Consider the following 12249-nt stretch of genomic DNA (forward strand, 5'->3'; position numbering starts at 1 on the left):
AACAGCTGTCACAGCCAAAATCTAATTGAAAGTTAATGCTGTTTATGCAATTATTATAAATACTTGTGTATTTATAAATATTATGACTTGGGGGTGGGTGGGGTAGGGGTGACTCAGGATGCCGAAAAGCAGTGTATATATGTCGGCGACAACAACCTTGTGACCATGTGCACTTAAAATGTTTAAACAAGCTTTTTGCTTTTGCAGTGTACAAAAACTCTGATTACATTTATGAACATTACTTTAAATTATTAGGCGTCTTTTTTGAATCAGATATTTATCTTAAAAAGAGTTAACAGAAAACAGATTTGTAAGAATAATCAGAATAAGAATAATTAGCAGTTTTTACTTAGCCAAATATAAAAAAATATGACAAAATTTATATTAAAAGGATAAACAGTATATGCTAATTTGGTAAGTAATCATGGTTAATATTTTGTGTGATTATTTTGAAAGTAAAATATGAACATTTGACAGTCATAAAATGGTAATAAAATCATGGATAACACAAACACTGTAAACATTCAAATACTGTGTAGAGATGTGCATGCATACTTATTATATTCACACTATATAGTACTTGTTTTTAACAGGTAGAAAGAAATATTATAATTAGGTTCTTTGTCTTTTGGTAAATAAATACCAATATCCAATCACTCCATAGTGGCAGCTTTCTTAAGCAAAGAAATCTTTCATTTCTCTCACTGACTTTAATAAAGGTGTTTCTCTGGAGAAAGTCTTGGCTTCAGCAGAAATGTTTTTTTCTGTAGTGCTAATTAATTCAGTGTTGACGGGAATGGAAAGTGCTAGGAAGCAGTTGTGTGCTCCGTCTTGTTAGATTTTAGCAGAAAGTTATGTTGCTTTTTTGCCAATCATGGTTTATAAAAAGACTTTTATTTATAAAAAAAGTAGGTTTATTTAAAGTAGGTATTTTTATAGGTTTATAAAAGTTTTTTATCTATGAAATGAAAGGGGTTTTGGCTCAACATCAAAGCTATTCATCTACAGCTTTGAGTGTCATACCATTCATCTAATAGCTTGTTGGGCTAATTTCAGAATTTGTATTCGCAAATATCTAGGTTAGATAACTTAGAGTACAAAAAATGCAACAAAATTATTTATTTTTTTTGCTATAAAGCTATCTAGAACAGAAATTTATTCAATGTTTTCCAGGAATGGGTAATAACTGGCAACATTTGGTAAAATGATCAAAGTTAAATAAGTAAAACTACAACATAACTAGGCAAAAGTAAATTTTCTGGTTCATTTAGACAAGTAAAATTACTCATAAAATGGCAAACTCAGAGACAGATTTTCTCAATGCAGTTTCCTGTTGTTTTGCTTCATTGGCCTTTCTTCATTTTTTGCTGGGCAAGCGAGTGTGGGAAGAATGCCCATGTGATAGACCTCTGTAAACAAACTGGACTGGTGATGTCATACTACTGGAATGCAGAGGATGCATTTTACAAACTGAGTGTGCCGTGATTGGAGTATTCCCCAGAGATAAAGAAAATCAACTACTATTGTTGCCTCCTCCAACTCATCATGTTTTGTTTCTTTTATATAAAGTAAATAATTTAATGATATACTTTATAGAATGCTATTAGTAGTTTTTGAGACTAATTTACTGAAATATAATTTCCTGAGAATGATAAAAGTTATAGTTTATAACCCTCAAAACATAACACTATTTTAAAAATTTTTATGTCTGAAGTCTAAAATTTCAATCCTTTTTTTGGTCTGGTTTTCAAAATAATAGATGTTGCTTGGTCCAGTTTATTGCACAGCCATCATACACACAGCCATGTTTATATTTAAATGACTATTTTTGCAGTATTTTGAAATGTACGTATTTATTTTTGAAATCCAAAAATTGCTTTATTTTTAAATATCTGATTTGAATATATTGGTATATATAAGAGTAATATATCTGGTATTGCACGAACAGTTGATTTAGTGCAGTTTTCAAGGTTGTGACTGGTTCTAATTATGTGCACAATAGAGACCTTTGACACCAGCATCTTAGGTAATATGAGAACAATGCCATAGTAAACTCCAATACTGACAACAACTTTACTGAAGTTTATTGCTAAACTACTTTCAAGAGGAACATGTGCTTATGAATGGTCATGGCTGGTCCCGCATTGACTAATGCCTGATTCCCCAATCAGATGATTCCTAACTCGCTATAAATAACCAGTGTTTCTCACTTTAGTTATCTTCGTCTTGAAGAATTGCCCCTTACACCCCTACTCCTCAACCCTTCTTATTCTTATTATAGTGTGGACCAGTGGTTAGCACTGTTGCCTCACAGCAAGAACATAACTGGATCAAATCCGTAACAAGCCAGTTGCCGATTCGGTGCAGAGTTTACATGTTTTCTTTGTGCTGCCGTGGGTTTGCCCCGGGTTCTCCAGTTTCCTCCCACAGTCCAAAAACATGTGTAATAAGTGAATTGATCAATCTAAATAAGCACTAGTCAGGCTCTTAACCAGCTGTATATCTCTGGAGTTCTCGAGACCTATCTGAGCTCAAACTCCCCTCTTGCCCTGCAAACGGGAGGGAGCCCCAGCCTCGAGGATCTTATGAGCTCAGGGCTCTCTCCCGAGACAGCATGCCAAACTCGCCTTATAATCAATCATCAGCTAAGTTTGAAATCTTAAATTTTGCATTCTTTCTCCAAGCCACAACCATCCATGTCCTGAACCATTTAATTTACACCTGAAGGAATTATATCTGCTGTAACGTAAACTAAACTCAAAGTCTACTGACAGTACTACTTGCAAAATAAATATCGCTATATACTGGGGGCAGCCATGGTCTAATGGTCAGAGAGTTGGGTTTGTGATCCAAAGGTTGCAGGTTGTGATGCTGGCACCAACAGGTCCACCACCTCTCACTACTCTCAATACCATCACTGAGGTGACTTCCCTTGAGCAAGAAACCAATCCAGCACAGCACACATTTTTAACACAATTTTAATAATTATCATGCTTAGAGAAATTTCTTATGTTGCACTAGGGTAACGAGGTTCCAAAATACCAATATTGGTATGCAAAAGCAATTTATTACCATATGGCCTGCATTTTTTATTTTAATTAAGAATGCTCGTGTGTACCAGTTACGTGCACCTCTGTTTATAGTGCAAGATATACCTTGGACTTCCTGGACTTTACATTTGGTGGTCAAATGTGTGTGAACAATGTATATACTGTATATCAATGAAAATATTTGGAAATTACAGTGTTGCAGCTGCAATTTAAATAATTACTCTAGCGTTAACAAGATAATTAACTCCAGATAGTAATGGAGAAGCTGGCACAAAGGACTATATTCCTCACCATATTAGGAATGTGAAAGACTTAGAATAGGGGACCGTCATTATTCACAGGAACTGTTAAGTCAGTTGAGTTGAAGCCATGCTATTTTTAGCCATTAGAATCCCTGAGAGGCAAGCGAAGCAGCTTTGAATCAGGAGATCAGAGTGCCTACATGCAAGTGCCTACATTTTGACCTCTGATAGGGCCTGCCTTTGGTAGTTTTTCTTTAGTTCTAGAATGGAATGAAGGCAGTTGTAATAGTTTGAATTGTATTTGTATGTAAATATATTAAGAATTAAGTGAATAGTTAAAATAGTTTGACAAAGCAGGGCATTTCAGTTGTTTAAACATATTTCATGGCACCAAGGGAAGACCAAGGGAAGAATAGAAGATCATAAAATGAGGAGAGACACAGAGAGGGGAGAGAGGAAAGGCCTTCAAATGTGGTGGGAGGCCTGGGGTAGACTCTATCCACTCGTCCACCTTTCTAGGATCTGCGACGGCTTCTCCGGCTGGTGGTGTGCTGATGTTTCCTGCCCCACCCTATTCCTGATAGATGGTAGCAGACTCCAGCTCTGTGATAGACAGTAGTGATTCTCCCAGCCTTGTCCATGATGGTAAGCCCTTCGTCTCCTGCTCCTCTGCAGGTGAATGACAGCAGGCTTCGGCCCCTGGCAGACAGCACTGCTTTGCCAGCCCTTGGATGCCCTTCCATTCAATCGCGAACAAACAAGTTTCTCATCGCAAGCTTCTCAGCACCACGGCCTAGCCGGTGGCCTCGCTCATTCTCCCAGCAGCAAGGACATTTTGGACACTACATTCCTCCTCTTTAATCAGTTTTAAAAATGAAAATAACTAAACAAACAGGCTGCAGCACCTCACAGTGTCTACCGCCAAACTGAAAGCAAAACAAAATATCCAGGCTTGGACCTCTCTCATCTTCCATTGTTGTCTCTCCTCTTTTTAAAATTCAAAGCTCCTCTGTAAGACTCGAAACAGGTAGTGCACACAGGTGATGGTCATTCCTGTCTTATTTTTAATTTGATCTAAGTTAATATTAAACTTACTATGTATAACTTACTCTTACTTTGAAATCAGGAGATAAAGACGCCACCATCCTTCGGTTTACAATTCATCAGAATTTAAAATGGGACATATGTCAATCGCCTAAATCTTAACTGTCATTTTTCAGGAGTGAAAGAACAGCAATACACTTTATTAAGAATCATTTGGTTGATTTTGACTGCGGGCTAAAATGTCAATTACATTTTAGCTTCAAACAACAGCACTATGCATCTATGCCAGTCTTTCTTTAGTTTATTTATAATTTAGCCTATATTTCATCCATAATACAACTCAGTAGTAAAATAGGTTACTCTGGTGGTTTGTATTAAATAGATCCCTCACTCACTCGTAGCTAAACTAAACCTCTCCACCAGATGAAAAGGCATCTACTCTGAGTACATTATGCTGTGTATGCACGTGTGACTAAGCCAACAAGAAAATGAACGAATGAATGAATAAATAATGTCTATACAGCACATTTGCATTTACTGTAGGTGTGAACATGTTCTCCTCTGATGAAAGCTTTAATCTAGACAGCTGTTAGATTCCTAGCAAAGAAAATCCACAGCCATTTACTAGAACACTGTGATGCTCTCATCAATAAGTGTTTGCATATGTTTATTGAATTTTGAAGTGGATGCTGAAACTAGAGATCTCTAATGAACAAGTGAACTGTTTCAGCAATAGAGACAAGCCAGGCACAAGAGCCAGCAAACACATTAGTGATAGCCATAGTGCCATACATTTCCATGGGCAGGTTGTTTTTCAACCCAAGGATCTCAGCTAGTAAACTGCAAACATGTGGAGGCCCCTTTGTTAGAGTTGAACGGCAAAGGGCCTTCTTTTCATGCCAGCTCCACACTCTTGTTTTTTCATAATAGATAATGTAGTGACCGCAAAGCTGCCAACATAACTCAAACAATAGGTAGACCTAAATGGATAACTGGTCATTTTAGATGCAAGGTTGTGTGCATGTGTATTGTGGTGTGAAACAATGTTTGTCCCCTTACTATATTTTTTTATGTTTGTCACACTTTAACATTTCAGATCATCAAAAAATTTTAAATATTTGTCAAAGACAACAAAAGTTTAATACATCATGCAGTTTTGAGATGAAGGTTTTTATTGTTAAGTGGAAACAAAATCCAAAACTACATAGCCTTGTGTGGAAAACGTGTTTGCCCCCTAGGACAATGATCCAAAGCACAAAAGCAAATCCACTTCTGAATGGATGAAGAAAAACAAAGACTTTGGAAAGGCCTGACCTGATTCCAATTGAGATGCTGTGGCATGACCTTAACAATCACCTGCATGCACAAAAACCCTCCAATGTGGAAGAATTACAACAATTCTACAAAGATGAGTGAGACGAAATTCCTCCACAACACTATAACAGACTTTTACGGAGACAATATTGTACTGTATCGCCAGTCTAGCAGCACTTAGTCTATCTATGGGCTCATGCTTTCTCACCCAGGTTCGTACCTCATGTGGTAGCACTCGCAGGTACTGCATTAGGATGACATTCATGCTCCACTCAGGTCGAACCCAGCATCAGTAGAGTTGGGTATAGGTCTCTGTACCTTTTTCTGTACTGAGGAAAAAGACTTTGCAAAGACATTCCTGGTTCAAGTAGATGCACCAGCCAGAGGAACTAGAGTGGTGCTGAAAATGCTTGATTGCAGTTGTTGTTGATGCTAAGGGTGGCCTTACTAGTTATTAGGTTTAGTGGACAAACTTTTTTTTCACATACATCAACTGCATGATGTGTTCACTTGTGTTACCTTTGACTAATACTTAAATTTGTTTGATGATCTGAAACATTTAAGTGTGACAAACACAACAAATTAAGAAAGAGGCAAAGTTTTTTTTACACCACTGGATATAAGTGTACATGGGGAAATTTGTGGTCATCTGTACTTGTTCTCACTTTGTCTTTCTATTTGACATCTTTTTTGGTCTGTCTCACTGTCTTTTTATCTTTCTGATTTGTCACGTTTGTCTCTTTTAATGTCACTTGGCCTTGTTTATTTCCTCTCTATATCAATCCCCAGTTGCACCTGCCTATTCCTCTCGCTCTGCCAGGCCAAACTCAGTTCCACAAGCTTCATTGGCTCATTTCCCTGTTTCTCTGAGCTGCTAATAGTGCACTTTACTAAACCTATTAGGCCTTTTCATGACAACCAAATTCCATGTCTACATTTAAAAATCTGTTAATTGTCATGTTGATGTCCTAGCAGAATCATCTCTGTGTTTAGAGAGAATCAGCATCACTTCCTTTCTCACATTGAGTGCAAGTTTAATAAGTCCATCATCTGTAAAGTTCCATTATGTACACTGCTGTAAATATTATTCTGATACTGTAATTTCATGACAGAAGTATTCTTAAGGCCAGCAACAAATTAAAAGTATCATCTCTAAGGTGTGCACGCTGTATTGATTAAGACTTGTTACAAAATATTTTTTCATGCCTTTAATTAAGCTCTAAGTGTTTTACAGTCTTTTATCAGTATAATTTTATGATAATATGCTGATATTTCTCACTGACACAATGCTCGCAAGCTCATGAAAGATGTATACTTCTATAGCCACACCCACAGAGCTTACCACCAGGAGGCCTAGGTGTCAGTGTTAATTAACAGCTTTTGAAATAGCCTCTAGTCCCTAGGCCTGACTTTTGGAGTCTATATAGGGGAATGAACTTTATGATATATTTGCACATGGCACGCACCATGGAGCGTCAGGTTCAAGTTTCTTCTTTCTATACTCCATGGATCCTATTTAGGCCATTGGCAGAGTATGAAATTTGAATTTCGTCACCCATAAATCTTGCTTTGGCCATAGCAGGGCCAGGTTATTCATGCAACTACTTTCTTCATCGTTGGTTGTCTTTGCCTAGGTCCCTCAGGGAGCAACAGTGGAGTGGAGAGAGCTGAGGCCTCATAACAGGCAGCTGTCAAACACAGATGAAAGCTTTTCCTGTCAAACCCTGAGCCTGCCAAGAAAAGTTCTGCTCCATGTGCGTGGATGACATAGTCATCCCAGACAGTCACAACCTGAGCCAATGCCATACCATGAATTCATCCAAACACAAAACAACCTATGTCTTCATCAAGCTATAGTTACAAAAACAGTCTACCTCCTCTATCTATGAAATTTTGTTTTATATGTCCTTATTTATAGAGAAGTACAGTATAGATGGGAAAGAGATGGCAGGTGGAATCAGGGTATGACCCATGTTGAATCCTAATGTATTTCCCCATGAACTTGTTCTGGTTTTAATTTCTGATTGGCAAAATTGTAAAGCAGACTATACCCAGATAGCAAGCAATTTTAGGTTGAGTTTGGCTACAATGTGGCACTTTTGGCTCAGTCCCAGCAATGGTGAGAAGATAATGGGCCACAGCTGTGCCAGCTCTTCAAACCCTGACCAACGTATTTTTATCTTTTCACCAGTCTCGGCTCAAAGCTGCGGTGACTTCGTCCTGAGTTCTTTTTGCTGTGACAGATCTGCTTTTGCTTGACTTTGGCCCAAGGTATTTTGTTGGGACACATCTGCTTTTGGTTTAGTTGTGTGTTTCTGACTCTGGCCTAGTCCGTACCATCACCATTGTCTGATTGACGGTGTAAAGATGACAAAAAAATGTTTGATGGTTGAATTGTGATTGTTGTCAACTGTATTAAGTATGCTCCCTCTCCCAATTACAAATGAGAATTCATTTAGTAAAAAGCTTTTCTAATAAGGTAAGAAATGGGTATGAAATATTTTTGAACTTAAAGTAGTTTAAGTAAATATTTAGTTGCAGTGATCTGACTGATCTGTCTGATGGTGCCTGCAACAGATCTGGCTCAAGGACCAAGTCAGATCTTAGCCAAAACATATGCTAGGTTATAGCGCAGAGGTGGGCCAGATAGATTTTGCTATCTGAGTAATGTTTTATCAGTGCTGTAAGATTTGTATTTGTATGTTTAATGTGGCATTCAGAGTAGCTTTAGACTACCTGCAATTTTGTGAGATGTGTTTCTGGAACTGCTAATAGGTCAGGACACTTAAGCCCCATGAGGATGCCCAGTTCTAGCATACCCGGAGAGGCACACATATTTTCATACATACAATATATGTCTTTCATTGCTGCTTGTCTTTTAGCGGGCATGGATATTATTGGCACCGTTTTACAACGTCGTTCTCTGGAGAAATGTGACTCCATTACACAATTAGAAGCAGGGCCGTAAATTGTGTGTTTGTGTCAAAGTGTATAAAGTGGAGATACAGTGACAGAATGAAGACTGTCATGCTAACGCAGAAAGGTCACATTGGTGCACAGTATCAATTTGTGAAAGGTCAGACGGCATGATTTGCAACAACAAATTTCATTATTTCAACATTAAAGAGCGATTGTATCAAAATCTTCGGTCCTATGTGATTAAAACATAAATATATATATATATATATATATATATATATATATATATATATATATATATATATATATATATATATATATATATATATAAAATCAAAACAAAATGAATACCCATGGCTCCTCATTGTATTATGGTATTGTAAATCAAAATATTTGGCCACATTTGTCTTTTGAATGCCATCAGCCTTTTTTGGAGGACATAAATGAGTTCATGATATTGTAAATAAGTAATACTCTAAAAATAACAGATTTGGAGCAACCAACTTCTCCTGCTATGGTTGAAGTCATGTTAAAATAAATCTGCATCTTACAAAATATGAAAAACTGAAAAATTAGGCTGCCAGTTAAATAGGGTTTGTCAGATAATTAAGAAATATACCACAAGGTGCCAGAACAACAGTTGGCCTGAAAATATGCCTGAAAATGTTCTCTAATTTGGTGACGCAGTGGCGCAGTAGGTAGTGCTATAGCCTCACAGAAAGAAGGTCGCTGGTTCGAGCCTCGGCTTGGTCAGTTGGCGTTTCTGTGTGGAGTTTGCATGTTCTCCCTGTATTCGTGTTGGTTTCCTCCGGGTGCTCTGGTTTCCCCCACAGTCTAAAGACATGTGGTACAGGTGAATTGGGTAGGCTAAATTGTCTGTAGCGTATGAGTGTGTATGGATGTTTCCCAGAGATGGGTTGCAGCTGGAAGGGCTTCCGCTGCGTGAAACATATGCTGGATAAGCGGTTCATTCTGCTGTGGCGACCCTAAATTAATAAAGGGATTAATCCGAAAAAAAATGAATGAATGAATGTTCCCTAATTTTAATGTTTTCATACTGTTCTTCACAATATATGTAACCAATGATATATGTTTAAATAACTGCCCTTGTAGTCATGCGTGTAGGACAATTAACCAAAGTTATTTAAAAGTTTTAAAAGTATTATTATTGTAAATGATTATATTCTTGCAATAGTTTTGTGAGGATGATAAACACGCACTTACATTGTATGAATTTCTGCGGATCTTCTTTAATAATATATAGAAGAACAAAACAATCACCTATACCTTGTATAACCAATTAATCTTTAATAAAACATTGACCATAACTATTGCTAGATGAAGGAGAAGTCCTAGGTCATGTCCTCCTTATCTGTGATTTTTAGCTGTGTCATTGCAGAATCAAAGTGAGGTAGTGCGTATTCAGCTAATCTGATTAGCTAACCTCTAAGCAGATACAGGATAACACTGTCCTGAAATCCCAGGAGACCTTGGAAATGATGCGTCATGGAAACATGCATAATTTGAAACATTACAAAAAAAAATTTGTTATTCTTTTAAATGTCATAAATAATTTTATGTGGTATAAATGTTATAATTTTATACATGTGCTAAAAAACTTTTAGCAGTTTATGAATTATTGTCGACAGAAAAAGTACAAGCTTCTAAAGAGTGTTGACCTACATTTACAGTAATTCAGCTTCTGGCCAGTGAGTGCAAGAGCAACAGAAACAAATGTCATTTTTTGTGCGTCTAGTTTTTGAAACTTATGTGGCAGGCCAGTCTGAGAGACTTGATTCTTTGATAATATATGCAGTGTGATTGTCATTTCTGTCTTTTATATCTAATTACCATACATGATACGCTTGATGAGTTTTTTAGACTGTCACTTTTTTCCGTGAAAGTCATTCTGTTTATGGCTGTACATTTTGCACGTGATCCAAGTAGCATCTGTCACAGATCACTTTACAGGCACTATCTACTAGGATAAATGCATTGGGGTGAGGAAAAGAAGGGATCACCTTACTGCGTAGTGAGGAAATTCTTGCTGGCTCAGCTTGCCAATTGAAGTTGGCACTTCATATTGTGCCAAAGACTGTATCATGTAAAGTTGTTTAAAAAAAATAAAATAAAATCAACTTTTAGTTTGACCAAGTGATCAATTTTATCCTGATACCCCTGTCCAACGAATAAATTGGCTTTATGGTGGCATTTTAAATGTCATATATGTATGCAGTATATAGAACCCAATTGTCAGAAATGGAATGCACCAGAGATGATATCTACTGGTCATTGATCAGTTTATGAGAATGCATATAGCATCTCTTTTCTTTGACACTATAAAATTCACAACTATTAAAAGGACAGCAGAGAAATGTTAAAGTCTATTTAACTGTAAGACAGTTACTGTACATCAGTTTCTTTATTAGTTTCTTATCCCTGAAAAGCAAAGTTTTAATTATCATATTTGGAATTTCATATTTACCACTTGTGATCATCTGCATCAAAATAAGTACATTTTACTACTGTGTTGGCCAAATGTCTATCTGCACTATTTTGGCCCTAATTCAAAATGGGCAAGAACCTTTATTTATTCATTCATTTTTCTTCAGCTTAGTCTCTATTATCAGAGATCGCCACAGCGGAATGAACTGACATCTATTCCAGCATATGTTTTACGCAGCAGATACCCTTCCAGCCCCAACCTAGTATTGGGAAACATTCACACAGTCTTAAACTATGACCAATTTAGCTTACCCAATTCACCTATCGCACATTTCTTTGGATTGTGGTGATAACTGGAGAAAACCCACACAAACGCAGGGAGGACATGCACACAGAAATGCCAACTGGCCCAGCTGGGACTCAAACCAGTGACCTTCTTGCTGTGAGGTGAAAGTGCTAACCACTGAGCCTCTACGCCTAGGCAAAAACCTCTGTTCTAAAATCTATAACAGATCCACGATATTGTTTTTGTTTTGTGACCTTTCTGAATCAGAGGGTCTAAACATGGGTGTCTATGAATGCTTGGATCTTGTGTTTGGCATATTTAATACTTGAATATTTCATTTACAAAAAATAAGCTCAAATTTCAGTGTCCACATTAATCATGCCTGGGTCATGCCAAACTATGTATTGCATACATCATTTTGTACGGTATGTTAAACATCAACTAGCCCCAGTCCTCTCAAATAAACGATGAACTATATTTGGATAAGCAGGCACCACGCTGACCTTGGGTGTCTCTTTGTTTGTCATGAGTGATGATGAGGGGTTGCCAAGAACATGTCAAGAGGTGCATGTCATGTCTATGCACAGGTATTATTATAAAACTTTAAGAACCAACACCGATGCAAGTACTGTTTTATTTTTACTGTCAATAAGCACACTAAAGGTAAAACCTGTCCAGATACTTTGGCTTGTTGGTCTACAGAGCAAAAAGGTAAGTCATCAGCTTCAATGCAGGTAAAAAGCAATTTAAGGTAATATCTGAAATGACCTGGCCCTACATAGGTCAGTCTTGAACACCAAGTCCTCTGATGTCAATTCTTGACATGGCATCAGGTTTCAACACAGGGATTACTAGAAAAAGATCTGTCCTCCCAGGATAGCACAGCAAGGTTAAATTTAGCCTGGCTTGATGCATAGTCAGAATAATGCCACGTCTGCTGGCCACTGAC

The 12249-nt window shown here is 37.3% G+C and overlaps 1 long non-coding RNA gene across 1 annotated transcript in view; it reads left to right on the forward strand.

Annotated features, from left to right (window-relative positions):
• Window positions 1-12249, forward strand: part of LOC147844665 (uncharacterized) — an 892045-nt gene that overhangs the window by 248528 nt on the left and 631268 nt on the right. The gene's annotated exons all lie outside the window — the stretch shown is intronic.

Source organism: Danio rerio, chromosome 4, assembly GCF_052040795.2.
Source record: "Danio rerio strain M-AB ecotype USA chromosome 4, GRCz13ab, whole genome shotgun sequence".
NCBI lineage: Eukaryota > Metazoa > Chordata > Actinopteri > Cypriniformes > Danionidae > Danio > Danio rerio.